The sequence below is a fragment of the Haliotis rufescens genome, unplaced genomic scaffold (genome assembly GCF_023055435.1).
Source record: "Haliotis rufescens isolate VD_foot unplaced genomic scaffold, xgHalRufe1.0.p SCAF_70, whole genome shotgun sequence".
In the NCBI taxonomy this organism is placed as follows: Eukaryota; Metazoa; Mollusca; class Gastropoda; order Lepetellida; family Haliotidae; genus Haliotis; species Haliotis rufescens.
Genome location: NW_025964362.1, coordinates 839475 through 856631, shown reverse-complemented (window position 1 = coordinate 856631; position 17157 = coordinate 839475). Strand labels below are relative to the sequence as shown.

The 17157-nt window shown below is 40.8% G+C and overlaps 1 protein-coding gene across 1 annotated transcript in view; it reads left to right on the top strand.

The window, feature by feature from the left end:
- The first annotated feature begins 10424 nt into the window (after window positions 1–10424).
- The window catches only part of LOC124135588 (atrial natriuretic peptide receptor 1-like), a 654598-nt gene continuing 647865 nt past the window's right edge, over window positions 10425–17157 (top strand). The window contains exon 1 of the mRNA XM_046500976.2: window positions 10425–10516. The gene's annotated coding sequence lies outside the window, so the exon portion shown is untranslated. The remainder of the gene's footprint in view (window positions 10517–17157) is intronic.

Genomic DNA, 17157 nt, shown 5'->3' with positions numbered 1-17157 from the left:
AATAGTTGTGGTATCTGACTCGCTTTCGCTCGTCAGATACCACAACTATTCACGAGTTTCATAAAATTGGTTTTACCAGGTAGCGAGTTTAGTATTTTATTTATTACTTGCCATTTAAAACGTTTTTAGAATTATACTGTCGAGTGTGAATAGGCTGACACCTACACGATCCACGGCATAGTCCAATTGAGTTTAACAGAATAATACTTCAAACACGTCAAAAGTTGAAACGTATGAATTTAAAACCATACAACGGTCTACCTTTTGAATTCAGGCGTCCGTTCCACAAAATTATCGTAGCGTTAAGGTTATCACAACTCACATATTTAAACTTAGACCAACGACTGTCGTTGCGCTACAGCACGATCGCCTTGTGGAACGGGGCCTTGGACCTCAAAGTTTACAATCATGTCACAATACCCGATGACGTAATTTGTGGAATTTTGTTGCAAGATCCTTCGGCGAAACAATGCCATGTGACGTCAGCCTAGCAACAAGGTTGCTGGGGTCATCGAGTGTGCTTACGCTCCTCTCAGTGATCTATCATCTCCACACGCAATGTCGTTCAATAAGCCAAAGGATGTTGAGAGCTTTCAATATTTTTAGTGAAACGTGTTCCGAGAGTAACGCACGCGTTTTGGTATTACACAATGTGTAATACAGCTGTATGTTTATTAAGCGGGTGATCTTTTCACGGGCAAGTAATAAACTCAAGTACACACGGTACATTACATATATATAACATTTGTAACATATAACACCACACGTTTGTCTAGTGGTAGAGCGTCTGCCTGGAGAGCGGAAGATCGGTGGTTCGGGCCCCCGGCCACGCCATTCCAGAGGATGTTAAAAGATGGTGCTTGTTGTAACCTTGTCTGGCGCTCGGCATTAAGGGGCTAAAACATGGACTGGTCGGCTCGGAGTTTCTTTTTAACACCCAAACTTTACACCCGTAACGCATGGTGGAATTTACAAATCAATAAAATAATTTACAACATGAATCAAATAATTGACAACATGTGTTCGGCGTAAAACCACACGACCTTCGTGGCATTTAGGCCTTTACCTGCTAACACATTTTAGCATGCAAAAAAGTAACAACATAAATTGACCACTTTGCGTTTACAAACCACTTTTCCCCATTATATAAGAGACTTCTTTTACGAAAAGACCAATGCCGGCATTACTATATGAGCATAATCCCGTGTGTGGTATAGGTAGGGTTTCCATGTTCGTGTAAACCGCAGTCTCTCAAATCAACACCACAACCTCTCCAGAACTGGTACAAAGGATTGAGAAGTGAGAAGGTGCTTAGCTGACCTTAGACTTTGGTGCTGTTCCCCTACCAGGAAGAGTGAGTGAGTGCCGCTTTTAGCAATATTCCAGCAATACCCCGGCTGGGGACACCAGAAATTGGTGTATCCATGTCGGGTTTCGAACCCGGATCTTCGGCGTGACGAGCGAACGCTTTAACCACTAGACTACCCTCCCTCACCCCACATCCACACACCGGGAAGAAGGTGTACAGAGAGTCTGAGGTAGAGAAGTTGTGCACTGGGCTAGAAGACTTCTTGAATTTTTGGATGCAGTTCGACATTTGCTACAGCTGAGTTGAGCAATGATATGTTGGTTCTCTGTCATTTGTGCGTTGTTTCACTTCACACTTAGGTAAGCAGGTAACAATTTCTAGTGCAAATTATCTGACCTAATCCCGGTATAAGCCATCTGACAATTGGGAGCTTACCCTGTGTCTGAGTGAACTGTTCATGTCAAACTGCGGCATGGTAGCTCAGTGTGGTGGCACTATGAAATCGGCATTAGCCCGGACTGACACACACACACACACAGACGCACGCACGCCGAAGTATAACTACAATATTCTGACAATCTTGAACCCAATCTTACCTCACCTCATCTCACCTTTCTGTAAGAACAAGATCTTACAACGATATTTTACGAGATATTAGGCTATGTGCATGCTACATGTATCTATTGGTGAACGAAATCTGTGTATTTGTAGAGAGAGGTAAAAAACGATGCAAGTATATCGTTCTGTCATAATATAATCTATCTTACCTATTTGTATTTAATGTCCTATATTTTGAAAGTCAGTTTTGTGTGTATCGATAGATTGTTACGTATTTACAATATATATATATATATATATATATTATATATATATATATATATATATATATATATATATATATATATATATATATATATATCATACAAACTGTAAGAAGATCTTGGCCTGTTCACATGAAACGATCTATTTAAAAAAAATATAAATGCTATTTTATCAAGTTACGTAAATGTATTGCATATATGGTCGCAAAAAAGCTCGACATCTGCCAACTGTTAGATAAATCTAATGGAGTCGACTCCAGTCTTTATTCCTGAAGTGATAGCAATTACTTTAAAAAAAGATATTAATAAAATATTGTCAAAACTTTTTGCGGTAATAAAAGCAAATTGGGAGCTCCTGTACAACATTAAGGTGTCAGATCGCAAGACAAGCGGCAGTAAAGACGTTCCCTTGGGTAACGTCGAAATCGTTGTAAACGCTGCATGACGATTTCCATTCATGTTAATTCACTTTTCCTTGGTATTATTCGATTCTGAAAAAATACACAAATATCATTTCACTGATAAAGACGTAAATCAGTTCTAAACGATGACTTTATTGTCCTTGAAATATCCCCTGGCAACAAAAATGTTAAATCCCTTAAGTAATAAATAGTGATTCGGAAAGCAAGAAAAGCAAAATGATTGGTTTCTGAATTTGAATAAATTGAATCACGCTGATACGGTTTAAACGATTTTCGCTACCGGTGAGTGATTTGTGAAACGGGACCTGGTCATTAACATCTAGCTGCAGTCGTTAGTCTGGTATCGAGCAGAACTTCTTTAGTTTGTGCCTCGTTATACCGAAAACTTCGTATTCCGGACATAGGTAACGCTACCACATAAGCTAAAAGTTAAACGAGACTTACCTGTAAGTTGAAGGTTGACTGTGGTTCTATCAGCTAATCTTTAGTAATTGAGGGACTACATGAGATTGCAATGCGCATGCGCGAGTCAGACTTTAAAGTACGAGTGTGTATAAGAAAATATTGGTGTATGATCTGCTTGAGAAGTGGCAGAAGCCGTCGATGTTGCCGGTTTAGGGGATTTAGTGGCCTTTTGTTTCCTTTAAGATGACTTAGACACGCCCGCGTCGACAGGACAGGGACTTTTCAACACGGCCTCAGCCATTGAATCTCAATTTGTTTTGACTTGTGGAAAGTTTCGAGCGTAATTGTACGCTTACGTAGTAGCAAGTTGATAATGATAACTGTACTCTGTCAGATATGATGACAGTACAGTGTAATTATACACTGTTTTATGAGTTGAAAATTGTCTCTAAACTCTAAAACGCGTCTGCACTCGCTAAAAGCGCGGTTTGCACTGACTCGCGCATGCGCATTGCAATCTCATGGAATCTCGGACATTACGTGATTAGCTGATAGAATATTTAGTTACTCTGCAGTGTATTAATAAAAAAAGGTCTCGATACACTACGTGAATGGTATGGGCTTTAAAACAATATTCCAGTTATAGAAAAAACGTAAAGCTTAGTGAGTGAGTGAGTGAGCTTATAGTAAGATTCTAGCTTTCCCGGTGGGTCACACAAGAACAGGGCTTCACACATTATAACCGTGTGGAGAATCGGACCCGGGCCATTTAGCGTGACGAGCAAACGCCTTAACCTCGAGACCGCCTCCGTGGTCTCATGGTAGAGCGTCCGCCAGGAGAGCGGAAGGTCCGGGGTTCGATCCCCAGCTGCGTAATACCAAAAGACGTACTTGTTGTTACACTGTCTGGCGCTCGGCATTAGGGGCTAAAACAAGGACTGGTCGGCTCGGAGTCAGTATACTGTGTCTGAGTGGGGTATTCATGTTAAACTGCGGCATGGTATCTCAGTGAGCTAGCACTATCAATCGGCATCAGTCCGGACTAGTACAAGCAGCCACACACACACATACACGTGCATGCACGTCGCTATATAAGTGCGATAATCTTGGACGCGACGTTAAACTCCATTTCACCTCACCTCACCTTTAACCTCGAGGCTACCCCACCGCACACCTGTAAACCTTAAACCCAATATGGAAAGTCATTTACAAGATTAGAGAAACCCATCTGCATACCACCAGAGAACTTATTTGAGGTGACTCTAGGATTCCAACCGTATCTTTGGCCACCAAGAATCCCTAAAAAATGTGTGCCTATCTCCACATAGCGATAAACATTAGATCTCGGGAAGATTCGAGGTTAGAATTGGTCTTCAGCAACCCATGAGTAACGGGCTCGGGTAGTCAGACTCGTTGACTTGGTTGATGTATGTCATCGTATCCAAGGTGCGAAGATCAATTTCATGATATTTGCTTCCATTGATTAACAGTCACTGCCCTATCTTGTAAACTTTAGCTTTTAAGGGATTCGAATTCAACGTGCTGATTCTGGCATCAAGGGATCTAACTCAGAGACCTCAGCTCATAAAAAAATCTCCGGACACTGCAATCGGATCCCACAATAGACTCGCCAGCTTATTATTTTCTATTCTGTCTGCATCTATAATTTTTCACTTTTTCATTCGCCAAACAAATATTCCAAATACATAAGTACCCTCGTTATTTGACGAAAGGGATCTAATCTTTCCTGGGATCACAGAACTATATTGTTCAGCTGGCAGAGGATCAATAATGGTCAGAAGAGCATTGCCCCGGCGCCATAAAGCGACTTTCAATTATCGACAAGAAATAAAAAACAAATACGAACCCGATGTTTTGATTTATTTGTGTTAGACTTCTTTTTCACGTTCTCTGCCTGTTACAAAGGATGGGAAAATAGAAAAATCCACTACACAATATGTGATAAGCCGACACAGGAAGAGAACACTGGGCGATTAGTTCGGTGGTATTTTAGTTTCTGTGTTTGTCTACGAGGGTAAATAGAAAGGCCAGTGGCCTCAGAGATATTGCTTTCTGGAATGTGAGGTTTCATCATGTGTTTGACGAATACCATCTCTTGGAAATTCAAAACGGTAACGCCACAGACTAATCAGTCTCGGTGATCTGCCGAAACAGATTCCATTGGGCATAAAAGACAAAATAGTGATAAAAATTATATAAACTGAAATTAAATCAATAATGACACCGAGCGGAAATGGTAAGCGCCATGCTCTAACGGTACCCAACTAATCACACACTTTCATGAAAAGTAAGTGTTGGTTTGTTGCCTAACGCGGCACCCAGTCATATCAATCAATCGAGTCTGGACCAGATAATCCAGTGATTCGTATGATGAGCAGTGATGCACGTCGTTGTGGTAAAACGGGTACGGTGTGGTAGTCTAGTGGTTAAAGCGTTCGCTCGTCACGCCGAAGTTCGATTCCCCACACGAGTACATGAAGCTTATTTTTGGTGTCCCCCTCCGTGATATTGCTGTAATATTGCTAAAAGCGGCGTAAAACCAGACTCATTCACCCAGTGAACGCTGTCAACCATGTCACCAGGTATTGTCAGAGAAGTGGACTCAAAGACTTAAGGGTTAAGGGGGTGAGAGAAACTACGAAAATGGAGAAAACAAAGAAAAGAGCTGTTATAAGTCCCTGCCGAAAAAGGCACAGCACAGGAAATACACGAATATAAAAAAGCACCACTGGAGGCGACTGCTGTTCACAATCAACTGTTATGGAATGGGCGGCTGAATTTAAGCGACGCGGAAGTAGCACAGATGGCCATATCCCAATATCGTCCTCAAGAGGGCACGGAATCTGTTAACAGCACTGTGACGTGTGCACAATCAGCATATTGCTGACTTCATTTGGATCAGTCTTGGTCAGCACAATCCATATTTACTGACACTCTCAAGCTGTGTGAAAGCCAGAATGTCGATACCTGCTGGCCCCCGGCCCATGTCACAAAGCCATCTTAGTGCTACGACTATTGTAAGTTATAGTATGGGAGTAACGAAGGTCGTTTTGTGTAACTGATCTCAGACCAAAAGCTGACCAAATTAACATATCAGTTCGTGAAACAATGTTGGTGCGAATTATTACCGAGGGTTAGGACTGAGTTATTATTATCGAACTCAGTGGTTAAAGCGTTCGCTCGTCATGCTGAAGACCCTGGTTCGATTTCCCATATGGGTACAATTTGTGAAGCCCATTTCTGGTGTCCCCCACCGTAATATTGCTAAGAGCGGCGAGGTGATTGTGGCAGTGCAAGTCCTTTAAGGGGACCAGGATGAAGGCGTCTACAAGGCAGAGGTAACAAAGATGGAGCATCGCTGGACCAAGATTAAGAAGGATAAAATTAAAGGAGAAAGTATTGAAAAATAATGGTGTGCCCAAGGGACGCAACTCTGCACAGCGAATCACAGCGCCTTAGACGAATGGGCCACCCGTGCCCCCACTGGCCAAAATAGTCGAATTACTTTAATTGTATGTGTCCTTGAAAAATATGCGTGAACATTGTAAATAAACAAAACCGCAATGGCAATGAATAAGCTTGTTTGTTTGTTGTTTAACGACGCACTCAGCAATGTTCCAACAATATGACGGCGGTGATATATAATGGAGTCTGGACCAGATAATCCAGTGATTGATATCATGAGCATCAATCTACGCAATTGGAATACGATGACATGCATCAACCAAGTCAGTAGCCTGACCACCCGATCCCGTTAGTCGCCTCTAACTACAAGCAGAGTCGCCTTTCATGGCAAGCATGGGTTGCTGAAGACCTATTCTTTGCGAGGGAGAGAATAGTGTTTATGCCGCCAGCAGCACTATCTCTGTTGATAGCAGGGGCAGCGGTTGCAGTCGTCGGGGTAGGTGAATAGAATCACCAAGGTCACACTTTGTGACCACCCAATCCACACTTTAATCTACTCTGTCGCCAAACAAATAACTGCCGATGGAAAGAAAAAATGGAAATGACAATGTCATGCATTTGTCACATTTTGTGTATATGTACATGCAAATAAAAAAAATAACAATTACTTTTGACACTAAATCGTCAAATGGCTGCTACATTTAAAGCTAACAAACACACAGACACATTCACATCAGGTGGTGGCAAACAGTTTATATGCGCATGCACAGCGGTGAAAGAGACAATGTGGGTGTTCCTATCGCCGTGTGTTGCTAGGTAACGCACTCGTCCGTCCTATTGTAATTGATTTACTGCACAAAAACATAGCGGTCTGTGTATTTTCTTTTACCAAAGTCCATTACCTTACATTCAAATCTTCAGTCAACGAGACGCCTAAATGTTGAATGTTATTTAAAACATGTTGTACCTAAATTTAGTTAGCAACGATAGTCTGCGATTAAGATCTGACAATGTGTGAGAATAATTCTGTTGACGAAATGAATCTCTTGTCAGCTTCTCTGAAACATTGGTTTGTTAGATCCTGAAAGTGTTGATTTAGAGTCAACATCTTCAGATATATGTAACATCTCACTGAACATATATCATTCTAACCTATGTCGACGAACCAAAGATATTGAAAAGAAATTCTTGTGTTGTTCTGTTTGTCGGCTAATATAACGTGTCAGAACACGCGACGATACATTTACATGTCACACTAATCAATCAGCGACCGCCATCACCACGTGCCGCACGTGCATCACGAGCATCAGGTGGCTTTCGACAGGAGGGTTGTGACACCTGGTACCGATTGACAGTTCTTGACAAGCAAAGACAGCTTTTTGCTTCAACATTTATGGTATTCTCTTGCTGGTCTGTGTCGCAGTATTAATTAGGTTGTAGAAAATAAAAGTCCTGTTTCTCATTATGTGCCCGTCACTTCAATTGCATCTGTTCCGTTTTTCTAACAAACAATTTGAAGCACTGTTACGAAAATTTATCTAACTCCCATTTCGTGCTTGCGTTTCAAGCGTTTTGCTGAGCGTGTATCCAATTTCCGTCTTCTATTTTCAGATTTGCAGCTCACAAAAGATATAAAATAGAAAAAATAAATTCCTCTCTCCTTAATCAGTCAGTTTTGAAAAAAAAGTTTTTATTTATTATTTTTCAAATCGACCATACGAATCGTTTTAACTTTTAATCTTAAATATAAATAGATTTTTAATTCGCGTTTGTTAGGCTCAGTCGGCTTGGGCATCGGTGCCGTGTAGAGCTGCGTCCCCTGTGGGTGCCAGAATGTGGATTATAGTGAATATCCTAAATTCGTCCTGGTTATTATTCTTGGTTTGGCACCGCCAAACCCGTTTCGGCGTTTTCATCGTCTCGTAGGTTTCAATAATGTTGTGAACGTCTTTATTTAACTGAAATATTTTTCGGGTGTTATATTCCACTCGCTCATTCAGACAACCTCCGTGGTGGAGCCGAAAGACCGTCTGCGCGGAAGTTTGGGGTTGGAACCCTGGTCGCGTCATACCAAAATGCATTAAAAGGCGTAACCCCGCCTGGCGCTCGGCTTTAAGGAGATACAACAAGGACTGGTCGGTGCGGATGCTGTGTGTGAGTTGGGTATTCGTGTTAAACTGTGGCCTGGTATCTCAGAGGGCTAGGACAATAGATCCGGTAACAAACACACACACAGACACACAGACATACACACACACACACACACACACACACACACACACACACACACACACACACACACACACACACACACACACACACACACACTATCTCCCCCCCCCCCCCCTCGATTGGTTACGGCACTGAATACGTCAGTCCCTATAAAGAGGGTTTTACTGAAAGTACAGTCTCTGATTTGTCATGGTATTCACGGGAGTAATGGTATTCATGGTATTATTTGTTCAGGTCTCTGCATGTTGTTTAAAGCCGAACTCAGCAGTAGTCCAACAACACGACGGCGGTCTGTAACTAACTTAATCTGGACAAGACAATCCAGTCATCGATATAGTGAGCAACGATTCATACAATCGCGACCTGTGAAGATGCGGGGTAGAATAGGTCTTCAGCAATCCATGCTTGCCGTAAAAGGCGACAAGGCTTGTCGTAAGAGGCGACTAAAGGGATCGGGTGGTCAGGCTCGCAGACTTGGTTGATGCATGTCATCGTATTCCAATTGCATGGATCGCTGCTCATGGTGTCAATGACTGGATTGTCTGGCCCAGAATCTTAACGGGGTCCAAGTGGAAACAGACGAGTATTTTTAAACATAATGAATTCAAACACTGGGCGTCCGTTACATTAGTCTTCACGTTTAACCGCGTTTAATTATTTTAAACACGCTAAACGTGCAAACTTGTATTTCATGTATACAAAATCGCACGCATAAAGAGGTATTTCACATGACCCGGGCCGACGGACCACCAGTTGTGGTGATCTTCAGGCAAAGTTTGACAAGCTGGCGACCTGTCAATTGACGACTTTGCAGGGTATGTAATTCTGACGTCACCGTATCTTCGCATGGTGCCCACTACCTTTGGTACAGAACGTTCGATCATAATACCCACAATTCCTGCGTATCTTTCTTTGTAACCGACCCGTGAAGATGCGGGATAAAATCGGTCTTCAGCAACCCATGCTTGCCGTAAAATGCGACTATGCTTGTCGTAAGATGCGACTAACGGGATCGGGTTGTCATGCTCGCTGACATGGTTAATGCATGTCGTCGTATCCAAATTGTGTAGATCGATGCTCATGATGTCAATCATTGGATTGTCTAGTCCAGACCCAATTATTTACAGACCCCCGTCATATAGCTGGAACAGTGCTGAGTGCGGCGTGAAACAACCAACAAACAATGTTTGTAACCGCTGCAAAGACAGTTTAATCTCCTTGTCTGGAACACGAAAACTTCGAGCGACCCCAGCAGAAGAGAATGATGGTAATTCATTTTAGTAACATTAAAGCTGGAATATCGCCAGACTGTTCTGATGCATTCCAGATTTCGCGATTAGTCTGTATAAAGTATTAGTCGTTGTTCGTGTGACAAGACAGGCTATCAAAAGCAATATATTTCAAGATATTGAGACAGTTGTATTTATTCTTCATCAACTTAAACGCAATAACACCGACTTTTACACAGCGGTGCCTCTTTAATCGGAGGAGAAATATCATTTTCTAGTCACTTGTCTAATTTCATGGTTGCAGTACTTACGGTTATTGATGATAAACGAACTGTCCGTGCAGGATAGTGACAACCCTGTATTCGATAAGCCGTACAGCGGTTACCTCCCTTCGACTGATTTATCGTAAGCGGCGTATGGCTGAAGTTTTTCGAGTCGTGAAACTGATCGGCTTTTGTTGTTATCGAGTTCCGGGGTATGAGTGTCAAACCAAGATCTGTGGGCAGTGAAATAAGTGGCGAATTAGTAGACAATTAGTCACGGAGAATTACACGTTGTCGTGTTTTGCAGTGACAAAGAATTATTGGCGATAACGTTTGACTCGACGGTGCTTGTTGGACAGCGTTGATGGATTACATTGTAGGAGAACGGTAACGACACCACATCAGTGAGGTAAGGAAAGCGCCAATGTTGTAGTTACTTTTTTTCAGGAAGGAATTATGGTTTTTATCCTGTATTTTACCCTAATGATAGTATTTTTATGCACACATGATATTTCATAAAAAAGTTATCACCGGCATATTAATACTTTCGTAAGAGAAATTAATGTTTTACATTTGGATTTTATCAAAGGGCTAATGTGTCATTTGTGTCAAAAGTTTTTGACGCTATGAAAGATTCAAGTTGACTTTACTGCTTTAAGGAAAGTTTAATAATTATTACTGTCTGAAATGACAGTGTGAATCTTTATAACAAATTATTATGAATGAAAAACATAATGTATTTAATAACAGTGAGTTTAAATTATCTGATATAAATTCCAATAAAAGAGCTCAATAATGACGAACAGCAGTGCAAGTAGCTGTGCAGTCACTTCAACTAAAAGAGTCATATTGTCAACACTTCTTATTCAGCTAAATATCGTACAATGTGACAGGCGATGTGATTAAGCTCACTGATCAAAGAAATCATACATCTCATATGTTCAGTCCCGTTTGATTTAATGCCATCTCTCTAATAAAATAGCCGTATATAGCATTTTATACCCTTTTTCCGAGAGTCATTTTAGTTGCACTCCCTCGCACACTCTGTTTTATTTCCAATTAATTGTTCTGCGAATGATTGGATACTATTGATCACGTGGTCATGGACAATATCGCCATCTGTTCCAGTGTTGTTGATTTCCACGTGCTGGTTGTTAATTACACGTGTGAATGGCTATCCCACATCAGTGCCATCCAATTGATTTTAATCAGAATCGTGTTGATTTCATTGAGGCAAAGGGGAGATTTCTGACCGTGTGAGGAACTTCGTGTCGAAATGGGAACAACAAAAAATAAATTTACTTCGCAACAATTCTTCATTTGGAAATTAAGCTAATATTGCTCACATTTCATTTTCTCTTTTCAAATTACAGTCCCGAAAATGCAGACCTCCTGGGCGTTGATTTAAAAATCCTGGCCCTTTTTCATATCTTCATTTTAAAATGTTGAAAATTCAATAGAAATGCATGTCGTTATCTTAAGTGAACTTGCGCAAGAGATATAAGTCGTTATTATCAATAGCTTCCTCTGATCGCCCAAATGGAAATACCGTGATTTCCCTTGCTATGGTCTTAAAAAGCGACTTGATGACATTAACTTCGCTCCACAGAAACGTTCTTTCATGAGTTTCCGGCACATTGTGCTCAATTTAGGATGCTGGCTTTAGCTGCATCTTCGATAACTCACAACGTTCAAACTTTCAAACACTGTTTACTGATAACTGTGTGTGAAGCCCATTTCTGATGTTTCCCAACGTGATAGTGCTGGAATATTGCTGAAAGCAGCGTTAAAAAACAGCACTCACCAAACCCACCCACACACTCACTTACTCATTCATGTAGGTTACTCAACAGTGTATGTTTGAGACATATTATAGATGTGTATGCATGATAATGATGCAGTATATCTTTGCAAAAGTAGTCATTCGTGACCACTAACTTGTGACAAGTTGCTTTTTCCAGGGTATGGAAAATGCCAATTGTACTGGCGAATGAGAGGCTTGGGATGCAGGTTATTTTTTTAGCATCCCCTTTTGACAGACACCTTATGTGTCAACCTGCAGCTGTCATTGCTTTGTCCCCTTCGCTTCTTGGGTATAACCTCCCCCCCCCCCCAAACCTCATCCCCTTGTTCAATTGTTCAAATTCCAGGATCAGCCCCTGTCTCGGTTTTGGATGTATTGACATCTCATTTGCATATGTAAATCACTTAGAAGAAAAGGAATTCGGCAAAGACCTCTGCAGCTGCCACTTGCGTATTAAGCTCATCCCAGCGCATTCTGCTTCTTTAACAGAATATTTGAATATCCACCGAAAATATGCAGTAATGATTCTATTCTCAATGGTTTTAACGCCAATGAGGCCAACTTGGTTGAATTTTTCCTGAATTAATTTGTTTTTCAAACGCCCACCTGTTGCCATTTTTTAGGCCATATCAGCATATTTAACTTTAAAACGAATGCTGTCTTGCGTATGACTGACGTTCCTGTAGTTTAAAGGCAATAAATTGTCACAACAAACATTATATGGCCTAACTTCGACGCCACAATTCCTGGTTTCCGAGGCATAGATGCTGGGGATCAATCTTTTCTTACCAACACATTGTCTTGACTACAAAACAACGGTAGTGCAAGTGGACAGTGTTGTCGTTGCATTTTTTCGGGAAATCTCGCATCATTCCGTAAGAAATAGGAGCGGGAAATTGCTAAAGGCGGACTGTCTAAATTTTCCATATTTTGTAGTCAGCTGTGAACAATGTCTCACAATTAACGCCGTTTGGCGCTAAACATTGGAAATTATGCTCTATTTTGTTGCCAAAGCAAGAAAACTATGTCGTTTATTAAATAGAAATATGTATATTTTCCTGTGTAAAAACTCACCAAACTGGCACGATGAGATTTATGAAGGCATGCACCATTATTATGCTTGTAATGAAGACAGTAACTGCTTTCCGTGATCTGTATTCATTTACATATTTGTGTGGATGTGTGTCTCGAGAACTGTCAATACCGCATGAATGTGACATGTCGGCATCGATGACCGCCGTGACCTTAAAATGACCTTAAAGTCAATCTGGAAGAAGTTATCAATCTTGATTGTTTGTCTACGTAGAGTAAATATAGAAATATTGGCACTTGGTGTGTGACAGGTAAACATTACATGGGAGAGCTATTTAATAGCAATGATGTAGATATATCGATGATTCAGAAGCTAATCTTCGCATCATTTCATACGCTCAACGGTGTACACAGAGAAAGCTTTGCGCGGACAGTTAATTTTGCCTTTTTTGAGGCGATTATTTGTTTAATTTGCTCCCTGTCCTGATTGTAAGATGACATGTTGTTAATTTTGAAAGTGTTTAACAAATATCAGTATATTTATATTTTCAATCTTTTAATTGCCATACCTTACGTTATTATGATGAGGAATTTTATTGTGACTCGATTAGAATGCTTCATTCATAAATGGGAATTTCTTTTAGAAATTGTTATTAAAGTGAACAGATAAACTACCTGAGAACAATCTGCAACAACCTCAACACTATGAATGAGTAAGTTTGGTTAACGCTGCTTTACAAAAAACAGTTTAGTTATATAACGGCGTGTCTGCTTACTGTGGGGGCTATATGAAACGTCAACGACAGAGAATAACCAGTCTCGATTATCCGCCGAAACAGATACCACTAGGCGTAAAAGGCGAAAAAGCGGTGAAGATCATATAAATGGGTCACTGAAAGTCATTGATGACACCAGGTGTTAGCGAAAAGCCCAAAAGCCCGAAGTGATATTAAATGCGTAACGGGGAACGTGCCGCCAAATCTAGAGACATAATTAGGACGAATCTAGGATTCTAACTCACGATCATGTGTTCCTGGCACGCTTAAGGGAAGTAACTCTGCACAGTGGTCCCAAAGGGGCCATATAATATCTCACCATTAACAAACATAACTCATGTGGTTTGTGAAACTGTCAGTGCTTTCCATATCTTTTAGCTGACAGTGACGAAACACAGCGAATAAAAACACGTAATGCAGTGCTTCGTGTTCGTAGAGACGGGGCCACGCTTTCTAATGAGCGCTATAAAGATTACTCGCATTTTTATTCAGTTTGTCCAATTGTGGCACTATGAGTCTGTATAACGGCATTCCATCATTTGTTACATGTCTTCAATCAAGATAATCGTTCGTTTAATAGACTTTACAAATTAGAGACCGAGCTTCAAAAGAGTATGTTACCGGTACTTACCAGAAATAACTAGTGTATGTATTTAATAACCCGATTACACTAAATACAATTAGTAATCAGGAGGCTTGACGTGGGAACGCTGCGATCCTGATTATCGGTGAGCTTCACTACTACTACTACTACTACTACTACTACTACTACTACTACTACTACCACTACTACTACTACTACTTCTACTACTACTACTACTACTACTGCTGCTGCTGCTGCTGCTGGTACTAGTACAAATACTGCTACTGATGCTGCTACTACTGCTGCTGCAGCTACTACTATTACTACTACTACTCTCACTACTTCTACTACTACCACTACTATTACTTCTACTGCCACCACCACCACCACCACCATCACTACTACTACTACTACTACTACTACTACTACTACTACTACTTCTGCAACTAATTAAGAACACGTCTTCCTCTACTATGATCCTATTAATACAGAACCTACAATGGCCACTACAACTGGACGTCGATAGCTACACCATGCTGTTGCTTCAACCGCAGCCATGAGTGGTAAACCTGTTTTTTTGCGATGGACGCGTGTCTTCTTGGACGTTCACGAGAAAGAAAATGAACTCTCAGAAGTAGAACATTTTAAACAAAATCCTTAAATGTGTGTAGTAATCGAAATCGTGTTGAAACCTGTCTTTTCTTATTGCTTAGCATAAAATCAAACCAAATCTTGATGTTAAGTTTTGATCATGGAGTTGAGAGACCTGACATATCGGATGAACAGTGAGTGTGAGTGAGTTTGGATTTACAGCGCTTTAAATTTTATTCCAGCCATATAATAAAATAGCCTTGGTCATATGCCAAAATCCTCTTTTGAATAGTAAACTTGAATGCGTCCTTGAATGGACCCGCTTATCGCCCTTGTTCTCGACCTAAGTACAAACGTACACTGCGTGTATTGGTATGCATAGAAAAAACTTGTAAGTTAACAAAAACAAATTCACAAGTAAATAGTACAAAAAAGCTGAAACAAACCGCTGTCACACTACGGGATGTAGTGTTATTTTAATTTGAAAGCGTCTAACGATGCTGTAATGGATCTATTTCACTGTGCCTAGACTGGATAAAACGGTTAAACAGTTAGAATATCCCATTAGAAGACTGTGATACGGTTTAACACGTGAACGCTGCTACAAAGTAGGAAACCGTTCCGAGCTCACATCAAGATCGCTTCCAATATTCTCTTTCGCACTTCAAGAGACCTACAAGTTGAACGTTGTTGATGTCTGAGGCGTTGTGCTGTAATTCTAGAAGACGTCCAAGGCGGTGTCGGTCGCCGAGCTGCACGCATCCATTCTACGTCTATTATGTTTCCTCTGTGTAATCGAAATCACATTTTGTCCGACCAACTCTTTACTGCGCCACACGTTTTTAATTATGGGTTATCTAACAGAAGTGGCAATCAATGTCTAATGCTGTGGCTATTATGGCCCGAAATGACTCTAACAATATTAACGGGGCATTGACCGGCTAGGTTCCATTGAAGCACATCGGGATGGACATGTGAGACCAATTGGATTTGCGTCGAATGCAGTCTTTGACGTCTTTTTCGAAGGCTTGCAAAACACCGTGCCACGAGTGTTAAACTTCCCACGGCATTGTGTGGTGTGGTGTGGTGTGGTGTGGTGTGGTGTTTATAAGCAGTTGCGTAGATCGAGGCCCATGATGTCAATCACTGGACTGTCTGGCCCAGACTCGATTATTTACAGACCGCTGTCATATAGCTGGAATATTGCTGAGTGCGGCGTTCAACAATAAACACTTCAGACAAAGTTAATCAAATATGGACCAAAATATCATAAAGATTGCAAATAATTGGGATCACAACTAAAATGTAAAATATAATGCTACACTATGGACCAATAGAGAAGATAAACCTGTCTTTCGGAGTTGCTTAAGTCAGTCCGTGATGTTGTTATTGGTAGAATGTGCACACACGGAAACAACTGTCATTCAAAGTCTGACTGCCCGACATGAAAATTTTGAACTTGTTCCCACTGACAAGGCTTCAAATAACATAACCATTATATGTGGTACTATAAGCATCACAACATTAATTGTTTGATCAAACAACCTTGAACGAGGGACATATCAAAGAGTGCCACATATGCGGTCAGTATGTAAACTTAGGAAGAAAGCTGCCCAAACCACCATCAGCACTATCTACGTTTGGCTTGACTCTAAATCCTGAAGACGCCTCCATGCCTCTTGTACTGGGCTCCAAAGCTCCATAAAAAGCCAAAGACATATGTAGGGTCCAGCAAATGTACCACCAAATGTCCAATCCAATTTTGTTCTCACAGACAGTATTTGTGACAACTTGAATTAATAACATGTGGATTCTCAAAAACTTTGTATTCCATTATCCCACCTAACAAACATGGGGCATTTGTCACTCAATGGTAACCATAGATACATCTCTATGTTCAAAGGTTCATGACAGTTTGTCAAAAATGAACCATCTGAACTTTACTGACAAAACAATATGTGAAATGCTTGACGTCATCATAGATATCATTTTTGTGGAATTTGGGGACAGGACATTTAGGGAAGAGAACCCCATGTCTTACTGATCTGTTTCTTTAAGCACATGCATCGGCATTTCGCCTCTGATTGGACAAATCAAACAGGGGAATTTGGCCAAGAAGTGAAACTTAAGCTCCAGGAATATCGATGATCTGATATCCCTCAGTAATTGCCAAATATCCAGTTCCATTTCACTGTTTTACCCACCGGAACTAGATAGAAATAAGGATGACTTCAACTTTCCAATAGTCATCTTCCCATTATGCC